Consider the following 13,106-nt stretch of genomic DNA (forward strand, 5'->3'; position numbering starts at 1 on the left):
TCCCAGTGATGCCCTCCAACTCACTCTTTTCATCAGCATAGACTTCCTAGAAAAGGAGAAACTAGTTTAAATGTTGGTAAAACTGGTCATTTACAATATATTCAGGGAGAAAATAATTTACACACCATGGTAAAGAATCTTCCTCTTGAAGAGACTTTTGTTGGTCAACTCCTAAGCCAGGCTCTTACCTGGAAACTATATATAAGCTCCAAAAGTTCCTGATTTCAAAGGAAATTATAGGCAGAATTTTTCTTAAATGAGAGTCCACAGCTTCTGCCTAGTTAATACTCAAAGTTGCTACAATCTAAAAAGTTTCAGAATCTAGAAACAACTTTTTGTACAATTTTGGAGTTGGAGAATCAGTGTGGAGCTGTGGTGGACTGCTGCCATGGAGTAAGTTTTGGTCAGGAGACCCCCTCATTCTTGGCACCTAACAAGTTGCCGAACATTTCTGGGTGTATTTGCAAAGATGATGGAGAAGAAATGTCAGTCCCAAGCTGACTCCTTTTTCCCAAGTTCAGTGATCAACCTACATGTGGGACAGGGTTACACTGCTGCGATGGATCCCATGCTTCTGTTAATAGAAAGTTGTAGAGAGTCCAGTATCACTGGTTTGCATCCTTGGAACCAGCCCAGTTATATCCTGGGTTTCCTGGAAGGCCCAGTCCAGAGTCAAGCTATGCCAGGAAGTCTGTTTCAGGCTCCATCAGTCCATTTTCTGAGATGGTCACAAGACCCAGGCCCCTTTTCTCCCTCATTTTTGCTCTTTCTGCTCAGAAAATAGCATAACTTGCAACATTGAAGCTTCCCCCTGTTGTCAGGCATCTTTGCTGGGAATTGTATCTCAGTGCTGGGGGTGCTGCTGGGTTGTGGCATTGCACTGGATCCCCAAAGACATTAATTGGGCAAAAGCTGTGGAAAGTGGTGTCATTATGAAATCTCAGGTGAAGCATGAATGGGGAAAGGATATGATTTATATAGAGGTGGCCAAGTGACTTTTCAGGAGAGCTAACTCAACTCTTCACTGGACCCTCAGGGTCACCATTTCTTTCTTTCTTTCTTTTTTTTTTAAGACAGAGAGAGAGAGAGAGAGAGAGAGAGAGAGAGAGAATTTTTTAATATTTATTTTTTAGTTCTCGGTAGACATAACATCTTTGTTGGTATGTGGTGCTGAGGGTTGAACCCAGGCCGCACGCATGCCAGGCAAGCGCGCTACAGCTTGAGCCACATCTCCAGCCCCATGGTCACCATTTCTTTGACTTCTGGGCAAAGTAATTTTTCATGAGTTTTGGCTAACAAGTCAGATCCTGGGGCTGAGGAGCAAGAGGAGGAATTGAGAATCCAGGACCCTCCAAGAATTGTTGGGCTCCATTCCTCGCCCTCTGAACAAGAAACTAAGGCATCTAGAATTTGCTAGATCCACAGGGGTAAGCCCTGTGTAGCACCCACATCTAAGCCTCAACTGTGAAGGTGGGTTTAATTCAGTGAATGCATCTTTCTCTTGAGTACCTCGGATGTTTCCACTTCTATTCTTTCCTCTCTTACAAAAGGGCGATGTGGGCCTGCAGAGTGACTTGTTCTCTCTACCTGGTTTCACACCAAGTAAGCGCTGCCTAGAAAACTACAACTAATGCTTCATTACCCCAAACTCGGCCAACAGACTTGACTAAGCTATCAGGCCCCTCTGGTGTCTTTTAAACAACCCCATGACATAAAGCATTTCCTTTGCCAACGCACATGGTACACTGTTTTATTCTTGATGATTTCAGAGATTTAAAAATGTCAAAGAAATTCTGGCTGTAAATGTCCCCACAGCAATTCTGTCATTTTGTAGAGAAAAGAAAGCGAGCATCACTGCCGCCCCTTTCAGCGTGGTCCAAGCTGCTGTGGGCCCCTCCTCCTCAGCCCCTTCCTACCACTCCCCCATCCTATTCATATTCTGATCTTCGACACACTTGAAAAGATGTTATTTCAAATGTTCCTACCAAAGAGAAAATCTTCCTTGTGTTTTTAGAGCCTGCCATCAAAAGACTTAATCTGCATTTGGGGCCAGTGGCTGCAGATGTGGGAGACAGAGTCGAGAGACTCATACACAATGTGGCCAGAGCAGGAGGGGCCTGCCTCGGCTTCCTGGAGCCGGACCCTACCCAGATCAAAGAAGCCACCCAGGCCAGACAGGAGAGCCTGCTGTTTGAGGAGCCACAGCCTAGGGATGGGAAGGTTCTGGACCCCTGAGGCCCAGGGCAGGGCTACCTAGCCCTCCTTGGGTGAACAGTGTGCACCAGTATGCATTGAGAGCAGCAATAAAACTAGAGAGAATAACTCATTTAGGCCTTCCTCATTCTAAAATCACCATCAATTGCTCAGTTAAGACAAAGGTTACCCTTGCATGCAGTTTGCCATTAATATTCATCAAGTACCAAGAACTGGTGGAGAACTTTTAAAAATCTGAGACTCAGCCTTTTTTTTTGACAAGCATTTGTTGATGGCTTTTATGGTTTCGATGTGACGTGTCCCCCAAAAGTTCACGTGTGAGACTATGCAAGAACATTCAGAGGTGACATGATTGAGTTAGGAGAGCCTTAACCCAATTAGTGCATTAATCCTCTGATGGGATTAACCGAGTGGTACCTGAAGGTGGGTAGAGTTTGGCTGAAAGAAGTAGTTCATTGGGGGCATGCCTTTGGGGTATATATTTGGGGAGTTGAGCTTAGTCTCTCTCTGCTTTCTGATCATTATGTGAGCTGATTCCTTCTACCACTCTTCTGCCTTGATGTTCTGCCTCACCTCAAGCCCTGAGAAATGGAACCTGTTGTCTATTGACTGAGATCTCTGAAACCTTGAGCCCTCAAATAAATTTTTTTTCTCCTCTTTTAGTTACAGCAATAAAAATGTTGACCAAAACAATGGCCTACTGTGTTCGTCAGTTGATGAGGATAGCCAGCCCTGTTCTTAAGGAGTGAAGCAGTCAAATCAACAGGCCTGTACTACAGGAGGGCATGAGTGTGACGAGCTGAGCAAGTGGCACAGGGCACTATGTCAGACGTGGGGAATTTGGGATCTTGGATATCTTCCCAGTGGACACCATGTCGAAACTGAGACCTGCAAGATGTAAACTGAAGAGGTGGTTGGGTAAAACCACACCGGCTGCAACATGAGAAATAGAAGGACCCTCTGAGATGAGGAGGTAGCCACTGCAGGGCTCCCAGGAAGAGGTAGTGTGGCCTTAGAGGTGGGGTGGGGGAGGGAGCAGTCACAACATGGAGAACAGGTAGGATGTAGGTGAAGAGGGAGGGGGAAGCAGAGAGTTCTGGAGGAGGCCCAGGTTGCAGTGGGGTGACTGCACCAGGGTGGTATAGCCCTGCGATAGGGACGTTGCTGGAGGAGGAGAGGAAGAAGGGGAGACAGGTAGCAGCTGAGGAGAGGATTTCCTAATTTCCTACAAGGTGCTACAAGTATAGGAAGGGAACAGAACTTGAGTTCAGTTGTACACTAGTTCCAGGTGCTTCTAGAACATGGAGAGGGGAGATCCAGCAGGCAGGGACGCCTGGGAAGGGCGTGCAGTGGGATGGGAACCCTGCTGGAGGCTGGAGGAGAGTTCTGGGAGAGTCCTGGTCTTGGGTGAGGATTACAGGCTTTCCTGAGTATTTTAGCAGTATCCTTAGCAATCAAGAATTTGGTGCTAATTACAGATAACAGCAGGCCTAATTTGCATATTAACAACTAAATGTACTAATTACAAATTATCTTTATCTATTCATTAAAACAAGCCCAGGAGGCCTTTTTACTTGGAATGGCTTTGATAGCACTGAGTTAAATTACTGTGCACCTGGAAGGAATACCAGCTGCATTTTCTTGTATGCCATTGTATAAATCAGACTGGCAAATAGAGGTGGCAGTGGCTTTGAAGCCAGAGAGGGGATTCGATTTTGCTCCCTCAGAAAGCTGAGGCGTGTGTTAAAAGTAGCTTCCGATGCAACTAAAGGAAAGCACCCAGATCATTCTAGTTAAATAAAAAAGTTTTGCATGGCCCCTTGTACATGAGGAAGCAGGGTCTTCAAATGTTCCCTAAAAGGGCCTCTGAGGCAAAGGGACTCAAGGCTGGCTCTGCTGGACCCTGTGGAAGGAGATGGGGCTCAGCTGGAGGAGTTGTGAGTGAATCAGTAACAGCTACATGGAAAAACAAGCCAACTGACAATTGCAGTACTAACGCCAAGAAAACAAAGGGAACAAAATTAAGGTGTTTCTCTAATACATGAGGGGGCTCAACTCTGCTGCAAACACTAAACTAATCACTGATTTAATTGAAAACAGTGATTACTGAGAAAGTGGAGAGGGGGCAACTATATGTATATCTTCTATAATGTATATTTACATATATTTTTATAGAATACATTTTTACAAAAAAAATATATATATAGTCTTTCAAAATAATAGATAAGAAATAATAAAAAGAAAGAGCTTTCTAAGTATACAGAGGTAAATACCAGAGGATCTATGAGGAATAAAAATCAGGAGGGAGGGAGATGGGCAGGGACAATATTTTCTATTATATACTTGGTGGCCACGTTTGTCTATTTTAACCTTGGCACATGGGCTAACTTTGATTAAAAATAACAACAAAAACAAACAAACAAAACAACCCATGATCTAGCTAACCCCTACGTCCTGCAGACTTACCTGTTAACTCCTAGTCTGGACCCTTCCTGGTCTAGGAAGTCTGTCCTGACCTTCTGGTAACTCTCCAGTTCTTCCCTGGTCACTTCTTTCCCTTGGGGGCAGGAGCTGTACCCACATGTTGCACAGGTGGCCATGACTCCTGCAGGAAGTGGCAAAAAGACAAGAGCAAAGCCTTCATTTTGTTTTCCTTTCCTTCTCTCCTTGAGTTCCCCTTCTCCAGCAAGGCCCCTCCATACCAAAGTCTCACTCAACTTCTGCCTCTCCTACTCCACAAAAAAGAGACAAATCCAAGTTTCACACGGAAAGGGGAATCAAAGAAATTTCAGAAGGACCAGGGGAAAGGCCCATGATACCAGGTTCTGCCATGTTAGTTGGAGCCCAGACACGACTCCATGAGCACAGAGGTGAAGCCTGGGAGGGTCTCTCTCCCGCCATGCCAGCAACCATCCTCTGCATGGTCTCTTGTTGAACAGTCCCCATATTCTGCCTGAGCCAAATTCCTTCAAGGGAAAGCAGTCTCTTTCATCAGGCAGCCCCTGACCCGCCAACTTGGATTTTGCTTTCTGAAGGATAAAGACCTGAGATGAACTCTGTCCTTGCCTCTCTCTGATCTTAGCTGGAGCTCACCACCCTGCTCTTCAGAAAAGTTTCCTTTTCTTCTCTCTCTGGTCAAGGGGACAAGCAAGAAAGTGATGCAGAGTCCCACAGTCCTTGCAGTAAGAAAATCAAAATTGGCCCAGGCATCTAAGCTTCCCAACAGAAGTCTGGCCAAGAAAGGGGAGGAAAATTGTCAGCAGCTGGTGCTGGGAGAAAGGGGCCTAGAGGTGTGATAGGCCATATGGTTATAGCAATGCTACCAAGCAAGGGAAACTGCCAACATGCACAGAAGTCAATACCATGGTGCTCGTTTTTGCAAAATGAAAGTTTTATTGCAAGGTTAAACAGCAAGGAAGATAGGAGCATAAAACAAAAACAAAAAACCTTCACATCTGCCTCCCTGATCAGTTGGTTTGGGGGGAATTTGTAGAAAGAGGGGGAGAAGCTGTGAGATGATCTGACGGCAAGAAGGAGGAGTTTGAGTTCCCTTGTACAGGGGTAGCTGGCTACCATGCCTCTTCACAGGTCCCAGGGTCTCTCCAGGGGGACTTATGTTCTGCACGGGGTGGGGATGGGGGGTTGAACTTGTGACATCACTGTGGTATGTATACACAATGGAATATTCCTCAGCATTAAAAGAAAAGAAAATCATGGCATTTGCATGTAAATGGATGGAGTTGGAGAATATCATGCTAAGTGAAGTAAGCCAATCCCCCCAAATCGAAGGCTGAATGTTTTCTCTGATAAGTGGATGCTGACCTATAATAGGTGTGGGGAGGGAGCATGAGAGGAATGGAGGAATTTTGGATAGGGCAAAGGGGAAGAAGGGGAAGAGAGCGGGCATGAGGGAAGGAAAGATGGTGGAATGAGATGGACATCATTGCCCTAAGTACATGTATGAAGAGATGAATGGTATGACTCTGAACAACCAGAGAAATGAAAAATTGTGCTTCATATGTGTACTATGAATTTAAATGCATTCTGATGTCATGTATAACAAATTATCCTGCTACTTTGCTGAATTCATTTACTAGTTCTAGAAGTTTTCTGGAGGATTTTTTGGGTCTTCTAGGTATAGAATCATAAAGTCGACAAATAGTGCTAATTTGAGTTCTTCTTTACCTATCCATATTAGAATAAATAAATAAATAAATAAATAAATAAATAAATAAATAAATAAATAAATAAATAAATAAATAAATGTCAGTGGCTAGAAAAACTGGCTTCTTCCATTCTTGTAAAGCTGGCTTCAAACCATCCTTGAGTGAATACTGGAGTCTTCCTGAAAAACAACTTAAGCCCTTTGTTATTTAAAGAATTTATGTCCAGGCATTTTGGTAATAAGTGAGGATAATAATAACGATAATGATAAAGTTCAACATTTTTTGAACTTCAAATCTGAGCCAACCTCCAATCCCATCAGCAGCTGGGATACAGATGTTGTGGCAGCTGTTGGCACTCAGCCTTGAATCCCAAGGAGAACTTGCTTGTCCAGGTCATTGGGAGTTGAGCAGGTAAGAAAGGGTCACACCGAAGATCTGTCTGGCCTCGGAAAGTCAGAGCTTTAAACTTTGGTGCTGTGCTGTTACGGACCAGACTGATAAAGGACAGAGATTTGGAGAAAAGAAGTAGTAGAATTTGGCTTTTTTTTTTTTTTTTTTTTTAAGCTAAGGGGAAGTTTAGCACATTTTGGAGAATGAAGTTGTAAGGAAAAATCTAGCTCTTGACTGGATAACCCACAACCAACAGCACAGCAGCCTCAGGGGTGCTGAGGTTACTTTTTCTTTCTTAGTCCTTAAGTTGAGCCGACTGTAAATAAGCAACTGCTTTAAATAATACTCCCTGGAGTGCATCCTTAATCTGCATCTTGTCTAGACTTTCTAATGCCCTGCAGGAGCTCACTGGATCTTATCAGTGTCTTCATTTTTGACAAGCAATAAACTCAGTCTTATCTAGGCTGATGGCTCTGGGTGCCTTCTGCAGCTAGTTAGTAATTTCAGATGTTGTGGGAGGGAGTTCTCAGTGGAAGAATTACATTTTCAATCCAAAATTAAAGCTCAATTTGGTCTAATTGTCCTTGATTTTATCAGTTGCATAAAATGGCAGATTCCATATGCAAAAATAAATAAATAGTTGCCGCAGCTTCGAAATTCCTTCTTCCTGGGGACAGATCCCATCAAGTTCTTTGCTGACTCTCAGGCTATTTCCATCCACCAAACAGTGCCCATGGTTCTCTATCCTTTTCTATTTTCTCTCCCTTCTCTGCACTTCCCCCAGCCCTTACCACAAAAAGAAAAGCATAGTGTCTCTCCCTGTGTCTATCTCTTCTGTGTCTTGTATAATTTTAGAATGGAAGTTCCTTAAGAGCAAGAATAGTTCCTTCATGATCTGATGATGCCCAGAAATCTGGAAATGTTTATTTAAATGGTAATTTAGAATAAAGAAAATAATAAAGTAGCCTTTTATTTTTCTAACATCAGTTTCTTTGCAAGATCTAGTGATGAAGACCATGTTTCATAACTGGAATGAAGAGGCTTAGAGACTGTGCCTGGCCCCCAGAAGGAGAATGCCTTCCAAGAACCACTAGACATCTCTCCTCTAGAAGGGAGGGCCTCTGTTTCCAGTTTGCTGTTTGGTTTTGAGCAAGTCCGTTTACCTCTCTGGTCCTCAGATTCCTAAGCAGCAGAGTGCTGGACTGTAAGGTGCATCTCAGTGGTGGCTGGAGTAACCCCTGGAATGAGGAAGGAGGTTGGCAGCTATCCTAAGGAGACAGTGGAGGCCCACTCTAGCGGTGGCAGGAGGAACAGAGAGGAGCTGAGATATTTGGGAAGTAAGTCCATAGGACCTGACACCCAGTGGGTGTGGAATCTACAGGGGTTTGTAGAGTCCACTGCGATTGCAGGAGAAGGTTCCAGGAGTTGACATTCCCCTCAGGAGGTGGAGTCGAATTCTGTTCTTGAATATGAATAGACTTGTCTTAGTGACTGGCTTCTAATGAACACAATGCAACAGAAATAACTGCTGTGTGACTTTCCAAACACCAGTCTCTAAAAGACAATGGAGCTCCCATGTGCTCCGGGGACTCCTGCCCATGGAACTGTGAGAAATCCCTGACCATGTGGGAAGGCCCAAGGTGAATGCCCCAGGTGAGATCCTGGAGCACTGTCAGGACAGCAGATGAGAAAGCCTTTGAATGAGAGCCATCTTGTTGGGCTGAGTCAACAGCAGAACCAGAGAGTTCAGGGGATTTTGAATGCAGTTACAGATAAGAATGGGCAGGGAGGCACAAGGAGGGGCTGCATGTCCTGGGGCCTGGCAAGAAACCTGGGATAAATGCAGAACAGTGAAAAGGAGAGCATTGGAAGAAGTGCTCACCCAGATGAAAAACCCGGAAAACAACAGGAGGAGCCATTCCACCCCAGGACTAAAGAGACCAAGGAGAGGGGATGGTGTGACCCAGAGCCTGCAGCTGCTGAGGACACGAATAGGGACCAGGAGAATATGACAGCCCCCAGAATCTCAGCAAGACCATGAAGGGGGCAAGGAGGAGGGGATCATCAGTACCCCACATGCTGTCCCCTTGGCCTCTGATCTGCCAAGGTCTCTCATTGACTGACCCCAGCTGGAGGCCAGAGGACAAGGGAGGTGGTCAGGCAGTCTGTGGAGGCCAGTCTTCCACAGTGGCATGGAGAGTGGATTTGGCAACAGGGAGTGGAAAATAGTCATCATCAGCAGATAGAGTGAGACAAAAGGGTCTAAAGGGAGAGGTGCAGTATTTGAGGACAAAGAGGGGCAGAGATGCCTCTATGTGAGAGGCAGGAGGAGAACTAGGTAAAAAAGACTAGCAGCCCACAACCAAGCAAGGAATGAATTCCAAGAAGCAAGTGGGGACCAGGCAGCTAGACCCCTCCTGGGGTCGGTGAGGACAGAGCCTGGGGAGGGGACTGGGTAGAAAGATGGCCATGGCAGGCAGATCTGTGTCATGGGGACTGCCTTGCAAGCTGATCTTGTCCCACCTTTGGCTGAGATCAGGGACAAGGACATGCTTTCTGTGTCTTTGCATGGTGCACACAGGGGATTGAGTTCTAGCTGAGGACTGCAAGACAGTGGAATGGAGGTCAGAGGACCCCCTAGTGGAGCTAGCCTCTTGGCCATTTTTCTCAATTAGGTGGGTGGATTGGGAAGCTGAGGCAGCCCTTGATCCTGATCTTGACTGGAAAAATTTTCAGAGGATGTATCTTGCTTCACCCTGGTGTCCTGGAGGGCAAGATGAGCCAGCTCCCCTGAGGGGCAGCTGGCCTCTTTCCCCTGCACTCCCTCCGTCCTCACATGCTTGGTACATGGGGCTCACTGAGGAACTGGTTACTGGGTGAAGTCTTGTGTCATGGACAGTGGGGACCAACCACAGCAAAGACAGCTGCCGAAAAGCTCAATGTGGGGCTCATGTTTGGAGCCTTGGAGGTCTTTCCAATTCACAATTAATGCTAAAGTGTTCTCAGGAAGAGATGTAGGAGGACGTTCTGGGCGGGAGAATTTAGAGCAGTATCATGAGGACAGTGTGAAACCCTGTGGGGACAGAACTGCCTGGGAGAATTTTCTACATGGTAGAAATGTTTTTTTGAAGTGTCTCATGTAGTAGCCACTGAAAAGTGGCTATTGCAACTGAAATACCAAATTCTAAACTCTATGTAATTGTAATTACTGTGTTTACACCTCTCTTGCCCTGGATCCAGGTCTGAGGAGGAGGATAATGCATCACCCCTTAAAAGAAAATGACAGGATGTTAGGAAGCTTAGCCGGCATGTGGCCTGGTGCTAACTTGACAGAGGAGGAAGCTGGGTCCCAGTCGGCTCTCGTGCTGGTGGTGGGCTAGGGAGAGGAGGGGGTGGGAGTAGATTCATAAGGAAGGATTTCCTCATCTCCCACAATCCAGCAGGCACGACACAGTGACAAGAGGGAAGAGTTTAAGATGAGAGCACAAAGTTGTAGAAAGAGGAGGAAAGAGAGGAGACAGACTTGTGCCCTCTTCTAAGAAGGCCTCTGCTGGACTCATGCTCCATTCCCCAGGGCCAGGCACTCTGCCCTTACCAGCCAACTCAGAGCCAGCAGCATGTTCCTCAAGACGTGGCAATGGTGAAACATTGATTGGAAGAAGTCTGGGGGAAGAGCTCCCCAGTGAGCCAGAGAGGGCAGAGCAGGCACTGCCCAGAGCCCTGAGTGCCAGTCCCTTCTCTGCACTGCTCTTTCAGGGGTCAGCTGCCCAGGGCCACTGACCCCAGGCTCAGCCCTGGAAGCAGGTCCTGGAACCCAGCCCGGCTGCCACCCACGATACGACTGGTGCTCTTGGCCATGCTGCCTGGCAGCTGGGAAGGGAGGGACCTCTGCCTGGTACACTGTTGGAATGCTGGTGTTCCTGTTTCTGCTGGGATTGATTAGAACAGATACTACGGGGCTGGCATGCAAATTTTATTTCTCTTTTTTTTATTCGGATGAATCAGTTTTTAAATAAAGAACAGGGCAGTGGTAGCTAGTTGATCTTGGCCTTGAAACGGAATAGCTCCGTGTCTTGGTGCTTGGCTGAGCTCCTTTTCCTATTACTATCTTCCTTTTCTTGGGAGAGACCATGTTCTTACATCAGCCAAGGCAGAGACACAGATGTCAGTGTGGGCGAGAGCGCTCCAAGTCCTGCTCATTACTTCTGCATCCGCCAGTTAGGGCCAGAGCCAGGGAGAAGCAGGGCTTTCCTATAGGACACTGATGGCAACAGGCCTGGAAATTGTTTCACAGACAGGGGTTTCAAAGGGCATAGAGTTGTGTACATTTGCTTCCTTTTTACCTTTTCCATCCATCTACTCATTCATCCATCCATCCATCCACTTATCTACCTTTCACCCACCTTGCCATCTACTCACCCATCAGGCCCCACCCATCTGCCCATTCCCCCACCTATCCCCTCCCCATTCAATAACTCTTTCTAGGAACCTGTGCAGGTGTACAGTTCAGAGGGAAGATGGGCTTCCATATAAGTGATTACACTGCTGTGTGGTATGTTTGTAACTGGAGGAAACCCAGCCCTGTGGAGTAGCATCAGGAGGAATTTATAGGGAGATGACATGGTTCAGGCCACCATGCAGGGCTTCTCTTTGAGGTGTTCTGATTATGACTATGGAAAAAAACTCATCTGTGTTTTTAGTGTTGGAGGAGTTGGATTGGATTTCATAGGGAAGCCATTGAGGTCACAAACAACGAGAGCCACCGGGGAGACCTCCTGACTGAGGTGTCTATTTTGGGTAAAAATCCTCCAATATCCTGAGTTACTGGTTTACCTTTAGGAATATGCTCACCAAGCACCACACAAGAAGTTCATTTTGTAGTTTATGCATTCCAGTTGGTGAGTGTGCTGTACTTTTAAGCCCAATGCCTAAACCACCTGTCTTTCTGGGGGAAGCCTTCTGAGACCCTGAAGAATGAGGAAGGGAAGGGAAGCGGCATCACCAGGTACCACACACCTCTGTGAGGAGCATGAACACCCCCCGGAGTGACTAAATGAGAAAGTGGGGCCCACAGATCTCGGATTCCACTGGAATGTGGTTCAAGAAGAGGCCATTTTCTGTTTTTCTACCTTGAGCAATTTTCACTGTCAGAGGCCAGAGAAGGAAACCTCTTTGGGGCTTTGGGACATGGAGGGCGGCTGAGCACACAAGTGACACAGTCTCTCCCCTACTCCCCTCCCCACCCCCCCACTCCCCCCCCCCACTGCCAGCCAGGCAAACCTGAAGCCCAAATTACAAAGTGAGGCAGGTGTTTCTGCCTGGTGCTCTCCCAAATCCAGCTCTTTACCTCACTAGGAGCTGAGGCTGGCTGTTAAGTTCCCCAAAAAGTTAGTCAGTTTACTCCTTTTCTGTTCCTTGAGCAGCCAGGCAACGTGTCATCTCAAATAACAAAACTGTACCAAACGGCAACTCAGTCTTGAAGGAAATGCGTAGCCTGAGGAATAATATCATCCTGCCAATTGTGGGACGATCATTTTCTACACCAAAAACACACTGAGAGTGTTGGCTTTTAAAACACATAAACAGCAGAAATGAGAATTCACTTGCTAACGCCGGGAGAGAAGAGAAACCACGTTCTGTCAAGATGGGAAGCCAAGGACTCTTAGCTTCTGTCTCACGTTTTCCCCTGCAGAGTCTGTCACGGTTGCTTAGTGAAGGGGACTTGTGCTTTTCAGAGGAGGTGGCATCCTCAGCTCTGTCTTGCAGACAATGTGCCTGATGCTCACGAAGTTGGCATCTTTGCCAGGCTGCCCCAGAGGATTGGCTTTGGGGTGATTATCAGGCCCTGGTGACAGACTGCAATCATTCACACTGTTCTCACCCTTCCTTACAAATCTGCGTGATGAAGGAACTCGCTTCCTCCAAAATGTTTTCTGCTTTTGCTTGTTTGGTTTTGCTTACTGCCTGAAGTGAGTTGCTAAAGTCAATCTGTATTCAAATTCAAAGCCAAGCTGGCCCTGCTCAACAAAGGAGGAAAGCGTGTTTTCAATTTGTGATGCTGTCATGCACGTCCTCTCTCTAGAGATCTGGGTGTGGCACACATGAACTAGAGCTACAGCTCTCTTGACAAAGAAAAATGCCTCATGTTGCTTCTCAGCCCTTGCCCAGTATCACCATTTAAAAGCAAGCATTTGCAAATGCCTCATATCTTGTCACCTCTCTCATGCACTCTTATCTGAGCATGGTGAAGACTCCATGGGTTGCAGATTGCTTTTTCTAGAAAACCGCAACAACTCCCAAATGTCTGCTGGATGGTACCCTGATGCTCTCTGATAA

This window comes from Ictidomys tridecemlineatus, chromosome 8 (genome assembly GCF_052094955.1).
Source record: "Ictidomys tridecemlineatus isolate mIctTri1 chromosome 8, mIctTri1.hap1, whole genome shotgun sequence".
Taxonomy (NCBI): domain Eukaryota; kingdom Metazoa; phylum Chordata; class Mammalia; order Rodentia; family Sciuridae; genus Ictidomys; species Ictidomys tridecemlineatus.